This window comes from Ceratotherium simum, chromosome 27 (assembly GCF_057802395.1).
Source record: "Ceratotherium simum simum isolate JZ-2026a chromosome 27, ASM5780239v1, whole genome shotgun sequence".
Classification (NCBI taxonomy): domain Eukaryota; kingdom Metazoa; phylum Chordata; class Mammalia; order Perissodactyla; family Rhinocerotidae; genus Ceratotherium; species Ceratotherium simum.
Window position 1 is genome coordinate 17,539,293 of NC_141926.1, and position 20,450 is coordinate 17,559,742.

The following is a 20,450-nucleotide window of genomic DNA, read 5'->3' on the forward strand; positions in this document are numbered from 1 at the left end:
ATCATATTTCATTTTATTTTCCTTTTGAAAACTCACATGTACATTCCAAAGTGTACCTTATACCCAAAGCAACCACTGAAAAATTTGGAGAAATCAGGGATTAAAATTGAGACAAAACTAATGTGAGTTAAAGTAATGGAAATTGAAGTAATAGTTAAATTATTTGCTGATCAAACATTAAATTTATTTCAAACTTACTCATATAGTATATGAATTAACCTCAGTTAAGACTTTCAAACTTGTATGAGTTACCTACGTTCTAAAAACTAATCTAAATGTCTTGGTCAGCATAAGAAAAGTGCGAGACAATAGAAGTATCTAGCCACACTCAGAGCAAGGGAGAATCAAATAACAGTTGACATATTGCCTAAGATGCTACTCTTGGAAGGAAGTTAATTTTCTACTTAATCTACCTGACTAGGGAAAGTTTTAAAGTTCTTTGCTTGGAAATTCCAAATATCTGGCTTTGAATGTGCATACTCCAAAGGCTCCAAGCTCTGGAAAGATGTGATGTCCTTATTTGAAATCATGTCAGATTAATTTAATAAGGACTCTATCTTTTACTGCCAATACGTTTAGTTTAAGGCCCTGGTTATCCCCACACAATTTTGGGGATAGAGTTAACAAATAACACAGTGAGAATGCAGACATGGGGGAAAAACACTTTCCTCTCTTTGTCTTTAGAGAGATTGAAGGTGTCAAAGGCTTTGAGTATAAGAATCAGTGTATTTCAATAGTACATTTGGTAGCCAAATATCTTTCACACTCAGGGAAACTCCTTCCACCACCAGTCTTCCTATGGAGTTCCTTTAACTTACCCATATCTAGATTCTTTCTGCTCACATTGGCCCTCATCAGCTTTCAACTTTTTTGACAAATTATATGACAAGACACTGTGCTGGGCTACTCTTGGCAAACCCTCAAGTTAAACAAATTTCTAAAAGTTTTGTAAATCCTATTTTTCTGTTATTTCAGACTCCTGGTTTTGAAGTGATGACTTTATAATACAGTCATGTGTCACTTAATGATGGGGATATGTGCTGAGAAATGCATCGTTAGACGATTTCGTCGTGCAAACATCATAGAGTGTATTTACACAAATACACTAAATGGTATAGCTTATTACACACCTCGGCCTTATGGTACTAATCTTATGAGACTACCATCTTATATATGATTCATTGTTGACCAAAATGTCGTTATGTGATGCGTGACTGTAATATTGTTTATATTAGTATTATAATATAATATATGTCACATATAATGCATTATAATATATACTATATAATATATTATAAATTTGCCATTTATTGAATGTGTGTATATATGTGTACTTGTGTGTGTGCACGTATGCAGGTATATATTAATATATACCATGTACTCTTAAAGACAGTGTAGGTATAATTTCATTAATCCTCAGAGCAACTTTATGAAGAAACTGGTGCCCCAAGGCAGTGCTTCATGCATAATGGAAGTTTAGAGCTGTGGTCGCTGCTGTGATATACTGTCCAGTCCTTCTTCTGAAGGATTTATTCCCCCAACTACTGGGAATGCTTCCAGCAGAAAAGCTCTCAGCTTTAACCTTTTCAAGAAGTTGTCCCCAGGTAAAGAGCACTATTTTGTCCAAGACCATTCCCCTTGTCAGGACCAGACCCCATACAATGAGTGGGATGATGCAGTAATATAACGGCTCGGATCTCCTTACTCCAATGTAATCTCTCCAAAGAGCCATTCCAGCTTTGGAGCTCCCTGTGGGGTTGGCTGAGGCTTTTGCTCCTTCCTCTGCCCAACCTTGCTTTCTTTCCTTCACCCTCTGGTAGAGATCCAGAGAGCATTCCTCAATAAACTTCCTGCAAGTGAGTCTCTGACTTCAGAGTCTGCTTCTTGGGAAACTCAGCCTGCAACAGTGACCATATAACTCATTGTCCAAACTCAGACTTTTTTGCAAGTGAAAGAGTGTGCTAATCAAGTGGAATGCAGGTACAACAGGCATACACTAGAATAGTTCCAAGTGAACTGAGACTTATGGTCATTCTAGGTTTGAAGTAATACAACCATGGGTTCAGTACCACCTTACTAGTTGTGGAATGTTAAGCTGATTATTAACCTCATTAAGCCTCACTCTTCTCATGTGTAAAACCAAGATAATAATAACTATTTCACTGGAGAATTGGAAGATTTTGTTAAGATAATGCGCTTAAAACTTCAGTGTAATGCTTGAGACTTAATGGTTGGTAGCTCTTATCATCATTATATCCACTTTAAAGATGAAGATATAAAGCTCAGGGAAATTAAGTAAATCCAAAATTTACAGATCTCATTAAGTGGAACAGCCAGGATTCAAATTCAGTTTTCTGACTCCAAAACCCAGCTAGACTAACCAAGATAACCAAGCTGCTAGACTATCTTTTTTATACACCATTTCTGGTCATTTAAAAATATCTTTTAAAACCTAATGAACTATTCCTCAATTATCTGATGTATTAAGTACTCTTGATTCCAAGTGACCAAAAAAAAAAGAACTCAAACAAAATCAAAAAAGGAATTTGTTCACTCATGCAATGGAAAAGTTCAGGGGAGTTCTGTGTTCAAGCCTGGCTGCTTCCACGTCCTTGAAAGGTTATGTGAGAATTTTATATCTCTTATTCCATATCTGGGCTGCTTTTTGCAGTGCTGGCTTTATTTTCAGTCACACTTTTCCACATGTTTGGAAAGATGGCTATTAGCAGGTCCAGGCCAGTGTAGCATGTAATTCCAGAGTTGAGAAAAGCAAAACCCATTTTTTCCACCATCCATACTAATCCCTTAAAAGACCTTTTTGGTCCTAGTTCGTGTATGTGTTCATCAGAATTTTATAATTTCTCCTCTCTCCTTAAACCTCCAACACTTTTCCCCCTTCCTCTCGACTGATGGCCTCAGTTTTCAATTCATTGAGAAAATTAAAACAATCAAAAGAAAACTTCCTGATGCTCCCACCACCAGATCCATCAGCATACCTGCATCTGAAATCACATCCTTTGCTTTCCTTCCTTTGAGAGTGCTTAGTCTGTCAGTGCTCCTACCAAAGACTGAAGCACATCCCATCCTCTTACTGGGGAACATTTTCCTGGATTTTATCCTCTCTGGGTTCTTCCCCATGATTTCCCCCTTAACTGAATCATTCCCTTCAGCATTTATTTTAAAGGAAGAAATATGATTCAAATACCTCTTTTAGTGCAATGACTAAAAGAAAATTAATGGTTAAATTTGGCCTTAAAAATTAGTTCAGGTTATAAAAGTTTTTATATACTAAGTTTGATTCCAATGAAATACTGTCTTCAAAATATAACTCTCCATACATGCATGTCATTGCTCCTCCATTTTTCTGCCTTTCCTCCTCCAAATAAATGTACCTACTACTGTCCTATTTTCTGTTCTCTGAGGTCTTCATTTCTCCCTAACTGAGAGTGAACAGTAATGATAACTAAACAATTGGGTGGAAACCAACTCCTGTGACTGTGTGAGCTGCTTAAAAGGTAACATCTCCTGCTCAAGTTACAGAGATTCAACTTACTTTAAAACTACTGACTCTGAAAAAAGCTGAAGGAATAATTATTGAGGAGATGATTTTAGGTAAATGTGCTGAGTCCATCAAGTGAAGTTGTCCAGGCAAGATCTTAGGCCCCTATTTTTACCAGATTTGACACATATTTAGTGTAGAGAAGGGATGGGGGGTGATTAGTCAGAGATGGCTGCTTTGGAAAGTTAATTGAATATGTAAGCTTTCTCTTAAGTACACATAATCTTGGAATAAAATGGTGGTGGAGATGGAGGATGGGTTCACATGATGGAATTTGACCTGAAATTTATAATCTCTGAGGACAGAGAAAGTATTATTGAGGAAATGGTTGGTTTTCAAAGAGAAGAAGCTAATATCTCATGCCAGTATTAATAAAAACTGAGATAACTCATTAAGAGTTAGCCAATTCTTCATGTTGGTTATCTCATTCAAAAGTGATACAACCTTGTGAAGAAGTAATTGCTGGGTTTTCAAAACGTGCAGAAATTAAGGCCAAGAAAAGTTAAAGAACTGTCCCAAGGTCATCCAATAAGTAAAGCAAACCTAGGCTATAGGTAAGAAAAGTGGTCACCTTGCTGTACATATATATGCTCATCATTACAGCATGCTGCCTATAATAGCTACTTTCTAAAGAGGGCCCTAAATGAACCATACCATCCAGTATTCACAGTTTTATGTTGTCTTCACCCAAGGTGAATCAAGGCCGACCTATGTACACAATAGAATGTGACATGCTTCTTCCTTGCTCTCTTTGAATGTGTTCTCTGTGGAAGCCAGCTACCATTTAAGAAATTCAATTACTCTGAAACCCAAGCTGTAAGGAAGCCCAAGGCAGCCATGTGGAGAGGCTATGTAAAGCAAGAAAGCTCTTCCATCAACTCTTTCAAAGATCCTACCTGCGGCGTCAGACATGGACATGAAGTCCGTCTCTTGGATGTCCAGTTCAGTTGAAGCGCCAGGTGACTCGAGCCCCTGCCACCATCTGAATGCCACGTCAGGAAATACTGCAAGAGAAAAACACCCGGCTGAGCCCAGTTCCTACACATTATAATAAATAATCATTCTAACTTACCAAGTTTTGGGGTAATTTGCTATGCAACATTAGATAACCAAAACCTTGCCCATCTCCAGAGTTGGGAAAGTAGCAGAAATAAAGGGACCATATAAGGCAAGTAACAATAAGATGCATTATAAATTTTGGAAAAACGCTATTTAAAATATATGGATATAGTGAAATATACAGAGACTCGGAAGTTATAAGCCCTGACTTTAAATCCTCTTCTTGACATTTTCTCATCTTGTGACTCTTGAGTAAATCCCTCTCAAGCTTTCCAAGTCTAAATGTGATTATCAACGAAACTATGATAATAAAGCTTGGGTCTGTTCAGAGTCTCAGGTGAGAAAATTTAGTATTTAAATGTTTTTGTAAATTGCAAAGTCTTACAGATATGTGCAGTATTCTTATGGGTAAAAATACAGTGGCAGGAGAGTGTGGTCCTATGCAGAAGAGGCAAATTATATTTGAATTAATGGAATAGAGTTTGACCATGGGAATCTTTTACCATATGCTATGTAGCATGAGGAATTTTGCTCAGATCTGGCAATCTGATACTGAATAAAACTGATAAAATCATTGCCTGCATGGGGCTTAGACTCCAATGTTTATCAAATGAATGATGTCCATGTAGGCAGCTATTATTGACATAAAAAGAGTCAGTTATTTTCTCTGATTATTGGTAATCATCACGGTAGTACCGGTGGTGGCAGGGATGCCATATGTTGCGGCAATAGTGGCAGAGACTTTCTATTAGAGCCAGTCACAGCATAATTAGTCATTCATTAATTCCTATGAGAAAGTTTGAAAATTCTATCATACTGTCTGATTAAAGGAAGTGGGGGAAATCAACATCATATTGTTCTTATAAAATAACAATTCCCTAGAATGACCCTAGTTTCAAAATGGTGAAATGTGAAATTTGATGATGCTTATGAAAAAATAATAATATGGACATTTATCTGCAGAGATTACTTCCCTCTTATCAAAAACGCATCAGAAATTAAATACGGACTATTTTCCATGAAAATTTTGGCTTTCAATTCTTGAAAGTGCCTGAAAGGAAAAAAATAATGGGCTTATCAAGTAAAAAAATATACAGAATCCACTTTGGGGCATTCTAGGATTAGAGTATGCAATTTCAAAAATCATACCCTTGAAAAGAGTTGAAGCTAGTATGATGTGTTGTAGCCAAAACAAACAGTATCAGTTAGTGCCTATTACGAACCTGCAGATTTGAGAGAAAGAAAGAAATCTTGTGTCAGCTCCACAGAATGATATGTGGACACAATACCTCATATGTGGGAGGTTTCCAGACAAATACTTATATGCTAATAAGTCATTTCACTAGAGCTAACTTCAGAAAGAAGATAATCATGGGGAGTCAGATAATTCTAAAGTATCAGGGAGTTTAGAGGAAAGACATTTGTTGAAGGAAAGGAATAAGAATAGGAACTATATCCAAGTGTTTACAGCTAAATTGTGTAACTTAGGAAAATATCATGGCCTTATAAGCATTGGAAAGCATTTCCCAAGATGCCAAGTTTAAGACTGAATCTTGATCATAAATTGGATTTAAATTATATATGTAAAATAAGTTTTGCTTCATCTATAATTTGTACTTACTAGCAAGTATGAATAAAGAAATTTGAAGATATTTTCATTGCTAGTGATATTAAATTCTACTGTAATATGAAAGATAGAGAAGTGAAGTTGGTGAGAATGGTGGAGTAAAGGTATCTGAAAATGATTTCCTCCATAAAAGCAATGAAAAAACTGGCAAAAATAACCAGAACTAACTTTTTTAGAACTCTAGAAATTAACCAGATGCTTTCAGGATCCAAACTGTGTTTATTTTTTTTTAAAAAAGCTTAGTTTTGGTAAGAACAGTGAGACTTGTGGTGTTTTAATTTGCCCTATTCTCATCCCACTCCCACTCTCTATCATACCATGGCAGCCTTAAAAACAAGTAGCCTTTAATCATGGAATACTAACAGCCTGGCAGCCACCAGTCTCATTCCCACAGAATTGTCATTATATGACCTGGTAGTTGGCTTACTGGAAGACCTCACTTACAAGTCTGTCTTTATGTGACTTAACTCGGGGCTTGCCCAGTGTGAAAAGCCTTTTCTCTGGGACACTTGTTGAAACTATTTAGAAGCAATTTTTTAACTTCATGATAACCCGAAATGGTAGATAACAGTTAGAATAAATAATAGGCTAACCAGAAAGCTTAAAAGAAAATGCTGTAGAATGAGATGTCCATAGGAGTTTTGAATAGTTCTGACACATTACTAGGAATCTGCAAGTCCACACCCATGTATATGGCTGTGCATATTCCAAGCACAGTGACTATGCACAAGAAAGATATGAGAAGGCCCTAAACTCTCACCTTTGGCTGACCTGGAGGCTCTGTGAAAGCAGGAAGTGAAGGCTAAGTCAGAGTTTTCAACTGCTTGGCTGGGTAGTGGAGGTGTGGCCCAAAATGCACACAGAACCCCTCACCAAAGACTCTCAGAATTATTGGATCCAGGCATTTAAAGACATTTCTGTCCAGTCATTCATTGACTACTAAGCTAAATGAGCAGAGACTTCAGTGTCCAAACATGACAAAGAATAAAGACTAGAGAATTTGTTCAGAAATGTCACTAAACAGACAAACAAACTACAATGACAGCAAAACCAACAAACCCTAGACAGTGGGGAGAATATGATTTCCAGAGTTGCCAAATTTTCGTATTCAAAATGTTGTCACATTTTATTATTCAAATGCAACAAAAATTTATGAGACATACAAAGAAAGAAGAATGGCCTGTACACACAAAAAAAGCAATCAATAAAAACTGTGCATCAGAAAGTTCAGACTTTTGCCTTACTAGAAAAAGATTTTAAATTAGCCATTTAAAAAATGTTTAAAGAGCTAAAATAAACCATGTCTAAAAGAATTAAAGGAAGATATGAGAATAATGTCTCACCAAATAGAGACTATCAAAACACAGATAGAAATTATAAAAAGAACCAAATAAAAATAATGGAATTTAAAAATACAATAACTTGATTAAAAATTTACTAGATGATCTTAGCAGATTTGGGCAGGCAGAAGAAAGAATCAGCCAACTTAAAAGAAGAGAGATCAATGAAATTATCCAGCCTAGGGAACAGAAAAAAAAAAAAAGAAAAAAGTAAATAGAATCTCAGAGACCTGTGAGACACCACCAAGCATACCAAGATATGCATAATGAGAGTCCCAAAGGAAGAGGGAGGGAGAGTCCCAGAGTGAGAGAGGCAGGGAGAGCGAAAGGGGCATAAAGAAATAGAACAATGTTTATTACTCACAAGTCCTGGAGGGTACTTGGCACACTTGGGGCCACACTGAGAGGTCATGTGGAGAGAGAGAGAGAGTGTGGTCTTGGGGTTCTACTTTTTTATGGGGATTGAGGGTGAGGGCTTAGAGTTTTGTGGGCTCACTGTTTCTGGTGAATTTAAAACATAAGAACAGGAATTTAAAATGCAGGAAGAGAAAAAACAGGAGGCCCAAATTGTCAGTTATCTAAATCAATCAAGATCTCTGAAACAAAGGAGCCTTAGTGTAAAGTAGGGGAAGGCAGCTTGGCTCTTTATCCAGTCCTGTGGCTGGCAATGTGTTTTTTCTAAGATAGCTGTCTTGGAAGTGGGTGTCTTGGCAATCAAAGCTTAAGTCAGGCATTTGCATTACAAAAAGAGAGAAATCAACTGTCAAGGCTTACGCTACAAGGTGTAAATTAAATAACACATTAGTGAATAACCAAAGGATCAAAAAATAAGTTGCAAAGGGAATTAGAAAATATTTGAATTGAATAGAAATGAAAATACAACATACCAAAACGTGTGGGAGGTAGTGAAAACAGTGCTTAGTAGAACATTTATATTTGTAAATATCCATATTAGAAATGAGGAAAGATCTCAAATCAATAATCAGACCTTCCACCTTAAGACACTAGAACAATAAGAGCAAATTAAACCCAAAGCAAGCAGAAGGAAGGAAATAGTAAAGATTAGAGTGGAAATAAGTAAAAAAGGGCATAGAAAAACAGTGAGCAATATCTACAAAACCAAAAGATGGTTCTTTGAAAAGATTAACAATATTGATAAAGCTTTCAGTAAAATGACCAAGGAAAAAAGAGACAAGACTCACGTTACAAAAATCAGGAAAGAAAGTAAACACATCAATATTGAAATCACAGAAATAAAAATTATAAGGAAATACTATGAACATTTTTATGTCAATTTAGATGAAATGAAAATTCATCTAAGAAATTTCATATTCCTAAAAAAATGCGGGTAGGAATGTAAAATGATGAAATTGCTTTGAAAAACATTTTGAAAGTTCCACATAAAATTAAACATAGAATTACCATATGACCCAGCAATTCCACCCCTTAGGTATAAACGCAGGAGTGTTGACAATATTTATTCTATTTGTTCACACAACTTGTACATTAATGTTCATAGTAGTATTATTTACAATAGCCAAAAAGTGCAAATAACTCAAATGCCCATCAACTGATGAATGTATAAATCAAATGTGGTATATCCATACAATGGAACATTATGTGGCAATAAAAAGTAATGAAGTACCAAGACATGCTATACCATGAATGAATCCCGAAAACGTTATGCCAAGTGAAAGAAGCCAGACACGAAAGGCCACATATTGTATTATCCCGTTATATGAAATGTCTAGAAGAGGTAAATCTACAGAAAGCAGATTAGTGATTTCCATGGGCTGAGGGAAGGGTAGAGGAGATGTGACTGCTATTGAGTAGTGGGTTTCTTTTTGGGGTAATGAAAATGTTCTGGAGTAGAGAGTGGTGATGATTGCACAATCTTGTGAATATACTAAAGATATTGAATTGTACACTTTCAAAGTGTGAAATTTAAGGCATGTGTATTATATCTCAATAAAAATATAGGAAACGAGAAAGATAGAGGTAGTTGACTTAATGCATAATAAGCTCCCACTTAAATGGGAAACAATCAATAAAATGAAAGCCCTTTCTTCTGGACTAGCAATCTTTATTAGTCTGGGTCTCAGCAGGAAAGAAAGGGGTCACAAATTGGGTAATTGATGAATATTTAGCAAAGGGACTGATTCCAAAGTTGTGGCAGAATTTAGTGAAACCAAATAGGGATGACCCAGTAACCTTGAGTGAGAAAGACAAGGGAGTCCTTACCACTCCTTGGCCTGAAAATTTAGAGGAAGGAGCAGCTCCCAGAGCTATGTGAGAAAGTGTAGCAAGAGGGCTGCGTAACACAAACTGAGCTGTGGCTTTTAGAAAAGCAACACAGTCAACCTGCTGCTATCCAACAGGGAATAAATAAATACCCCCTCATTCTCTTCCCATCCTCCGTGCTCCTGCTAGTGCTTCCCATAAGCAGCCTGAAGCCAACTGGAAGCCAAAGGCCAAGGCAGTCTGTTGAGACAGCCCACAAGGTCAGCTTCCCCAGGGAAAGAATGGCGTTACAAAGGGCAAATTGAAAACATGGAGCACACCACGCTAGAGGAGAACCAAGACTCACCTTTTGAAGATAGGAGTGGAAAAATACTCTCTTAGAAGTATGAGTCCCAGACATGGAGCAAGGCTGCTGTAGAGCGTGTGCTGCTTGCTCAGATTCAATGTGGAGATTGGATTTGTTCCTTGGCTTTTCAGGAAGCAGCAGGTGAGGTTGGGATTCTGCAGTATCCAATCTCTAAGCTGAGGGGGCTCACTCTCAATATACTTACTACCAACAATATCCATGCTGTGGGTAGATGCCTGGATGCAGGGTGAGGAGGGCCCTGTCTTATATTAAGAGAGAGAAATTGGGACGGGAGAATGTGTGCTGACCTTTTGCATTTTAGTTGGCCAATTAATCTCAACAAATATCTGGGGTTTTTATTTATCTGTTTGTTTTTTATCCGGAATTAAGACTTTTAACATAACCCTCCGACATCTTGATTTCAGACTTCTGGCTTCTGCCACTGTAAGAGAATCAATATCTGTTGTTTCAAGCCACACAGTCTGTAATATTTTCTTAGGGCAGTTCTAGAAAACTAATACACTAGATGTGTAGTTTTATTACTAAAATGAATAAAATAACCAACAGACAAACAGTATCCAACATAGTTTAATGCCTTCTTTGTAGCCTCATGATGAAGAAAACACATGTAGAAATAACTGTCCTGAGGGGTTCTAGTCACTCATACCCTTGCTCAGACGTGAGGGGAACCATCAAAGTCAAGGTGAGTAGGTCAGAGGAGGATGCTTTGCAAGAGATGCTTATCCCACTATCCACAGCATCTCTGCCCATGGGGTCTGTTGTAAAGTCATGTACCACCTGTGTCTACATCAAGTTGGGATTGACCTGGGACAACCTCCCTTATGTGTCTGCTGGCACGTGGCAGGCATAGTTCACCCACAATCTGGGAGGCCGTGGCTTTGAACAAGCAACGTTCTTCATAAGAAGGATAGCTAATGAGGATGTTACTAAAGCCACCCTGCTCCAGGTTGAGACACAGTTTGGGAACCCTGCACTGGGCATCTGAATCAAAGCACAAACTCATGCAAGAATAGACCATCCTCTGTCAAGCCATATAGCAAGATCTCACACATGACTGTGGTTGGTAGTCTTAAAAGACTTAAATAGAGAAAGTTTTGAATGGCAAGGCTTAAATAGAAAGAAATATGTTTGTTGAGATCTTGCTAAAATATTAGAACACAAGCTTAGTAAGACCATAAATAAATAAATGAATACCCTCATTTCCTCAAAACAAATCAATCGGAAGTTCTTTGTACTGTACTCCTAATAAGAGAAGATAACTGCTGATAGGTATTTAGTCTGAAGTAAAAATTCTCTTAATGACTAAATAAAACATTACCTTTTACCAAAGGAAGAGCTATTCTAGGATGCAAGCAAAGACCCCACAAGTTGAAAAAGGACAACTGGCCCCTGCCTCAGCATCTGCTCTCTGACTTCCATGCCAGAGCACACAGCTATCCTGATGCTCTGCCCATTGCTACAGAGAAGACACTGTTGGGTGAACTGATGGTCTTATCTCTTCTGTTACATATGAAACTGCATAAGAGGACATCCTGTGTCTTTTGTGTATTAAAGCACTTTGACCTGGCAATTAATTTCCAAGGTGACAGTAGTTACTTAACTAGATGATAACAAAACACTAACAACAAAAATCAGCAGTGTGGATTAACACAGGAAGAACCACGGCACCAGGAGTGGCGGTGAAGATTGATGGGATGTAGTCAGCATATGTATATTGCCATGGAAATTACACGAAAGTAGAATTCTGGGCACTCAGCATAATTAACGACTATCACCAGCCATAACCAACCAAAGAACATGTTTAAAAAAAAGAAAAGAAACTAAGTATGTGAACTGGGAAGACTGATATGACACAACATGTTTCTGATAATAATATTGAGGGAGCTTCTTCCATTTTCTGAGACGAGCATCTAGAATGTTTAAAGACTGGAAATGATGGGGTTGAGTTAGACGACTAAGTTAGCACTAAAACCCTCTCATTAAAATGAAGATCAGCCTCTATCCTTATTCTCCTGATGATATTTTTTGGCACTGTGTCTACATCTCAAGGTCAGAAAACTCACTTGGAATTCTCATGACTAAGCTAATTTCACTGACTTGGTCAAAGGGGCGCTTTTCAATATTCTTTTTCAGCACAATCTTTGCTACAGAATGGCTCTTAAGGTTTAATATCTTATCCTAATTCAAATCATACAGTCCATAATTTCCTGGTATCCAAACAAACCCAGTGGGCAGTCACGAACAAAATTTGGCCACAAAAACTAGTAATCACCATTTTCTTTCGAGCTTTAATAAGAGGCCTGTGGCTACAACGCCATTTGCCAATGAACAGAAGCCCTCATATCAACCTCAGCTATGAATGATTTGTTTAAAAAAGGAAGAAACCAGGAGCCATCTGGGTAAAATCCATTGCCTGTGGTATGAACCTTGACCAATCTAGCAGAGCCACTATCCAGCACCAAAAGCTCTGAATAAAGGAAAAAAAAATCAACTAAATGATGAAGAAAATATAGGCAAAGAGATATGGAGCAAAATCTTTCAAATACTCAAGTAACAGAGTTAATGCTCCTTAGCTATAATATTTTTTTTTTCTTGAGAAGTAGAATTAGTCCTTCCACTTTGCTTTGTCCAGAAAGGAGGCTTGGAGTAAGTGATGATGATGATGATGATGATGATGATGATGATGATGATGATGATGATGACGACGACAAAATAATGGCAACCACCAATGATCATTGAGCCCAGGAACTGTAATTGCTACTTTATGTGTTAACTCTTCTGATCCTCACAAAAGAATCACAGAAAGGTAAATAGCTGGCCTAACGTCTCAGAGCCAGGCTGAGATGTAAATGATACAGCCTGATGAACCCTATTGTTTGGCTTCTAAATGCTTACTCTTAACCTTTGTGCTCTGCCATGTCTCATGTAATTCACATAAGTGGGAATCTATATAGCCGAGGGGAATTAACTTTGATATGTAAAATTTTCATAGTGGATAAAATAAAACTACCATGTAAGGGGTTTCTCTACATTCTAGTAAAGGAACATGTACAGTAGCCTAATGGTACCAAAATGCACTGGTCTTAGTCTTACATCATAGCCAGTAGAGAGCAGGGAATAGAGACGATCATTCTACTGTCTAGTATCTACGAGATGCTAGACATTGTTCTATGCATTTCAACATGATTTATCTCATTGAATTAAATAAAAAAAAGTAAGTTTGAAGAATGGTTAAAGGAGTAGGCGAGCAGCCTTGGCATTTTCTTGACACTATATGTATTTTGTAGTTGTTTACTTTATTTGTCTTTTTTTTTTGTTTTGGTAATTAAGCAATAATAAGTTTAATAACAGCAGCTTGATTTCAAAATCTGTGTTAATTTTTAGAATTTATTCAACCATTAGTTTTTACTAATGTACTAGGTATCTTTGTATTAGCCAGGATTCCGTCCTTGACTGTATAATAATGTATTCTATAGTATGCACACATTCATGTGCCTCAAATTCAGTTAAGAAACATAATTAGGTTGATGCTTCCTATTCCTAATAGGCTTCTTCAATAAATATATTTTCTTAATTTCTATTACTATTAATGTTCTTTATTTAAAATTAAGCATGTGATAACTATTTGCTGCTCTATCATGCAAAATAAAATAATATAATATCAATGATACCTCTTGTGTACTTGCTTTGTCTCGAGCTCTGATGTAGGTAAGTTAAGTCTATTAGTTAAATTAACCCCCAGTTGCCAACTTATGTACATTACTGTCATACCTATTTTACAGATGGGCAGAGAGAGGCAAGGAGAGTATAAGCAACCACAGAGCTAGTCATTGGAAGAGGATGGGACCAAGATTTGAACTCTGAGCCTGACTTCAGAGCTGGAAATCTTTTTTTTTTTTTTTAATTTTTTGTTTATTGCAGTAACATTGGTTTATAACATTGTATAAATTTCAGGTGTACATCATTATACTTCTATTTCTGCATAGATTACATCATGTTCACCACCCAAATACTAATTACAACCCATCACCACACACATGTGCCGAATTATCCCTTTCGCCCTCCTCCCTCCCCCCTTCCCCTCTGGTAACCACCAATCCAATCTCTGTCTCTGTGTGTTTGTTTATTGTTGTTCTTATCTACTACTTAATGGAGGAAATCATACAGTATTTGACCTTCTCCCTCTGACTTATTTCACTTTGCATAATACCCTCAATGTCCATCCATGTTGTCACAAATGGCTGGATTTCGTCGTTTCTTATGGCTGAGTAGTATTCCATTGTGTATATATACCACATCTTCTTTATCCATTCGTCCCTTGATGGGCACTTAGGTTGCTTCCAAGTCTTGGCTATTGTGCAGAGCTGGAAATCTTAACCTCCACACACACATACATACTGTCTTTGAGTAGTAACCAAATTTGAGATTATCTGATTTACAGGCAATTTGAGAGTCATAAAACTTCTTTCAATGATTTTGAAGAAAAAACTCAAAAATATAAGCAACTCACCAGCAGCTGAAATAGAACTAAAACAAGAGACTGCAAACCTGCTGGTCATGATGCTAAGAGAACACTGGTTTCACATAAGCCTTTATCAAATTCATGAAGACAATCCCCTGGAATACTTCGAGTACCTTCCCATCTAGGTAAACTCCATGGTTACATGGCAATAAGCAGAATTTCTTTCAAGCATAGGAAAGGCCAGCTAGTTTAGAAATGTAACACTGAACTAGAGTAATTTTAAATATATAAAATCCCAAAGTACACCTAGACATGACATTTACTTTCTATTACTATCAATCACATTTTAATTCAATCTTGTTCTCTATCCTAATTTACAGATAGGAAATTATGCAGTAGCTTTTTAGGCTGGCCTGTGTAAATTCTCTCTCACAATTTCTTTCTTACACAATTTTGGGAAAGCTTGTATTATGCCAAAGTTCTATACAGCAACATAGTTGAGTTGCTGAATAATCACTGTGTAATCAGTATTCAGGTTTCTCTTAATCATTACAGTTAAGACTCTGTAATCCCCTTTGTTACCTGTAAAGATTGTTTAAACAGTAAAAAAAAAGTCTCATTCTACCTCAGTGTTTAGCATTTGGAAACAGGATCTAAAAAATGTTCTTTATAAAACTTACATATTGAATTATTCGTCCACATATAATTTCCTGACACATCTTTTTCCAGCATCCTGGGTATAGATATTCAAAATTGTCACATGAATATATGCAAACCAGAGAAGAAGAAATGGTAAGACTTCTCCAGGTGATAAGACACTCTGTGCCAAAATTAACATTTTCTCCCACCTCAGAAGTTCTGTTGTTATTGTTCTGTTGTTTACTGCTCTTTAGTAAAACTGCATTCTGTAAATTTCTGGTAAGAGTGAGTGGCCATAAGATTGCTTTAGAGCATTGAGAACCACATAGAGATTCTCCAGAGTTGTGAAGATAAGTTTCCAAAAGGTCGCTCACATTAGAGGAAGACTTGGCTAGCTCAAAAAAATTGCTAAATATTTCCATGACTGAGATGTAAACCTAGAATTCCCCACCATTTTGGCTATCTACTTACTGTCTAAAATAAGAAGCTGGAACTTCTCATTAATAGACTACTCTGCGAAACACATCATTTTTAATTAATAAACTCTTACTATTTGATATAGACAGAGTGACTTTTGTCCATGCCTATATTGAACACATGCCAAAACACTTATGCCTGGTGTATACACAGTGCTAAGAACATTTTTTATCAACATCTACTAGAAAAGAAAATAAGAAAAGCACTACTCCCTACTGCCTTCCTTAGACCCACGCATTAGTTTCTTATCTGAATTCACCTTAGACTAACTACATTTCCTTGGATATATGACGGACCTGGTGCAAAAGGTTTGCCCGATAGTAAATAGTATTAGAAATAATTTCATGTAATGAAATTGCTCTTCAATTCCATGCAATTTCTATATATAAACATAATTGACAAGGAAAATTACAATCAATCAAGCAAGCAAGCAATAAATAATTTTTAGATGAGGAAACAGTCAAAAGAATGTCGGTTTGGAAGTTTTCTGCGTTTGTCAATTGTATGTGTCTTTAATCTGTCTTGATATTTATAATTAGTCATTTTATCTACTTTTATATTCTTAATGCATCAAAATCACCAAATAGGAAGAAGTAAATTTGCATCAAGGGGATACCTAACCCTTGAATTAAAAAAATATAAACCGTGTTGTAAATAAATGTCAAATCACTATGTTGTACACCTGAAACTAATACAATAATGTATGTCAACTATACTTCAATAATAATAAAACAATAAAAAATATGAACCTACAGTCTAAAATAAAGGAGAAATATGCACAAATATCAACTTTCTTTGCCTTCGACTACATTTTCTAGAGTATGATAAAATTGAAGGGTAAGTTAACTCTCCCTCCCCAATAATAACAGAACATATAAAAGTGAAATGTAGAATTGTACAAATCCATATTAAGTCTCTCCAATTTAAACCAAGCTTAAAAATTCAGCAATATTCTGAAATTCATTGTCTTCTAATAAAAAAAAGATGTAAGTAAATTCAAATTGAAGATACCCCATATGTTGTCATAATATAACAATAAAATCTATTCTCTGAAGAAAGATCAAGTTTTAAAAATAAATGAGAAAAAGACCAAGCATCATTTAGAAGCCAGTTTCTTATTTTCTCAGCACTGTGGGCAACTTTTATAAGAATGAGAAAATTAGATTTCCTGAAAATGAAATTTTGATGAAGTGCCATTGAAGTATAATATTCTACGAAATCCCATGTTATATTAGAAGGAGCTAATGACAACTACTGGATTATTATGAGACAAATATAATTTTACATTTGATTTTTTCCACTAAATTGTGGGATAGTGACTATTTTGGGGTTTTCTGTAATGTGCAACTCATATTACACAACTTTTAAGTTCAGATCTTAGCCCAGTGACTTCCTGAAACCTGGTTTTACTACAAAATCCTCCTTCTTCTTCCTTGGCCCCTGAAGAACAGTCGTGTTTAAAATATATACCGTGTAAGTATCTTCTATTCTGTAATAGTCTTTCAAATGTTCTCTTGTTTTCTCAAACTCTTGGGTCAAGTTTCGTGCCTTATACACCTCCTTTCCTTTTGGATCAACCTTTATGTTGCCAAGATAATAGTAATTTCTTAACAAGGATGTTTAGATTCATTGGTTGATTTATTAACTGTTATTAACAAGAAGATTGAAGCCTGTTCACTGTTGGAAGGAGTATGGAATAAGAAAATTGCCTTCCTTACAAAGTTAGGGAGAGTTTTGGTTCTTATTTTCTTCCTACGTAGACTCAACTACACTTTCCACTTCATAAGAAAACCAGTTTTATTTGGGAAACATCTTTTAAATTGTTGAGGTCTTAACATTGTCACCTTTAAACATTTACGCAGAATCTTTATCAAGATTGCACAGCAATGTCTAATACAGATATCTAAAGAGATTACATCTTACATTTAATGGACTTAGTGGGCAGAAGTCACCTGGATTTTTTTGTTTAAAGTGCAGATTCCCAAGTCAATCCCAGGCCCAGAGACTAATTCAATAGGTATAGACCATAACCTGGAGTCTGCATTTTATTTATTTATTTTTTTAATATATTTTTTAAAGATTTTATTTTATTTATTTTTTCCCCCCAAAGCCCCAGTAGGTAGTTGTATGTCACAGCTGCACATCCTTCTAGTTGCTATATGTGGGACGTGGCCTCAGCATGGCCGGAGAAGCGGTGTGTCTGTGCGCGCCCGGGATCTGTACCCGGGCCTCCAGCAGCGGAGCGCGCGCACTTAACCACCAAGCCACGGGGCCGGCCCCTGGAGTCTGCATTTTAAATGAATTCAAGGTGCATCTTAAATTTACTCAGATATAGGTGATTTCACTACCTGAGAAATGTCACTTGAGGTGTTTACAATCTGTGTTAAAAAATTAATCATGAGCTTAGATACTGTAAAGAAAATTGTGTGAATGACACACGTGCTCAGTATCTATTCTGTCAATCTCTGCTCATTTGTTTTTGCTTCTCCCTTTGTTCAACTTGATTGTTTTGTGCACTTGCTTATGACTTTCCTGAAAGCTTCAGCCATCTTCAACAATCCACATAATATGTACCTTTCATGGACCTTTTCAAATACCCTCTTCAAATATTCCTCAGCTGGATGAATCAATCCTCACTCTCTCCTTTGTAAAGTTTAATTTGAACAACTCATGACACTTATTTATACTATAATTAATGGAAGATTTCCTTATTTCATTTTTTATCTCCTCTCCTTTAATTATTTTTCTAGAAAAACAATTACATACACACACACAAATGTAAAGGGTTTCAATATGATGGCCTTGAAATAAGTTTTACTTTAATGCTATACAGATAAATAAGAGATGTATGGAGTAGATGTACTTAATCCTAAAATTAAGGGGAAATATTACTGATCAAAATGCATACTTTCTTGCCAAAGCTTAAACCTTTTTCTTTTTAAATTGAAAACCACAAAGATTTCAAAATCTTTAGTTACTTATTCCAGCAAAAATTTTCAGGCCACTTATTTTTAAAATTATAGTCACTACTTCATTTCACTTTTGTATAGTTAGGATAGGAAGTGGAGGTGGACGGGAAGACAGAATTACGGGAATAGGAACATCACCAAATGGTTTATTGATTTACTATTGTTCTAGCATATCTACTTGCATGTCATGATATATCTTCAAACAAATACAGAAAAGGAGTCATTTGCATTTAAAATCATCATTCAATCTTAAAATGAGTGTCTGAAGCCATGGATACTATAAGTCACTGAGTAAAACCATTTTATGTCTCACTCCTCTATTAAAACTTAATGAAAGCAAAAAAAAAGAAAGAAGATAAATATCTTTGGAGAAAAAATTATAGCCCCAACCCATAAACTGTGAAGCAAACCTGCCAAATACTGTGATATCTCAGCTAAAACAAAGAGAGATGGGAGTGCTTTCATATGCATAATCAATCTATGTTCAGAAAGATCATTTTGCCAAATGTCATTATCACTATCCTGGGAAGATGTATCTCAAAATCTTTTTCTTAAAATGGTAACATCTTAGGGAATGATTTGATCCTGGTAAAAGTAAGAAAGACACTGCAGAGCTACTCAGTGCTATTTAACCATAAAATGGAAGGAATTCAAAGTTGAAGGAGAATCTAGGCTGATGTACCATTTTTATTGCATATACCTTGGGTTCCAAGCAGAAGGAAACTCACAGATGTGAAGAGGAGTAAAAGGAAGAGAAAAAGCATTAACTTGCAGGTAATAATGCAGAAATCCTGTAGCCCCAGGAAACTACCTCTGGAAAGGTGAATGCTAATGGGAGGCATTTTCCCAGTGTTTAAGTAGGAGGAAAATCAGTGAGACACTGTTCCACAACAGAAACCTAGATACAAGATAATACAAACAACAGCCCCTCCCCTCCCCCCAGAGTATCCTTTAGCTAATACCTGGATCTATTCTAAGAGGAACAATGAGCAATAAATCAGTACAAGATCTATGCATGTATTCTACTCCCAAAATATGAAAAGAAAGAAAGAAAAATAAGCAAAATGAAATTGATGAAACTACATCACAAATAGAATTATCAAACAATTCTTCAAGAAAGAATTGAAGCAAATAAAACAAGTTGACTGATCTCAGGATAGAAATTGAAGTAAAAAAAATTATGGAATTATAGGAAAGAGGGTCTTAGAAACTATAACACCAGAAACTACATCCGAGAAAATGGTCAAGAACTAGAAGAAACCATACAAAGTGAAATGAACATGACAAAGGCCAATTTCAAGTATGCAATACAGTATTATTAGCTATAATCACCATACTGTACATTAGATCTCCAGAACTTACTCATTCTGTATAACTGAAACTTTGGACCCTTTGAACAACATCTCCTCATTTCCCTCACTCTCTAGCCTCTGGCAACTACCATTCTACTCTCTACGTTTGTGAGTTTGACATTTTTAGATTCCACGTATAAGAGAGGTCATGCAGTAATTGTCTTTCTGTGTCTGATTCATTTCACTTGGGATAATGTCCTCCAGCTTTATCCATATCGTCACAAAAGGCAGGATTTCCTTCTTTTGTAAGGCTGAATAATATTCCATTGAATGTAAGTACTACATTATCAATTCCTCTGTCTACAGAAATTTAGGTTGTTTCCATATCTTGGCTATTGTGAATAATGCTGAAATTCAC

The 20,450-nt window shown here is 36.1% G+C and overlaps 1 long non-coding RNA gene across 1 annotated transcript in view; it reads right to left on the reverse strand.

Annotated features, from left to right (window-relative positions):
• The window catches only part of LOC147913432 (uncharacterized), a 38,807-nt gene that overhangs the window by 11,338 nt on the left and 7,019 nt on the right, over positions 1-20,450 (reverse strand). The window contains exon 2 of the long non-coding RNA XR_015548718.1: positions 4,456-4,563. This is a non-coding gene — a long non-coding RNA (uncharacterized LOC147913432). The remainder of the gene's footprint in view (positions 1-4,455; positions 4,564-20,450) is intronic.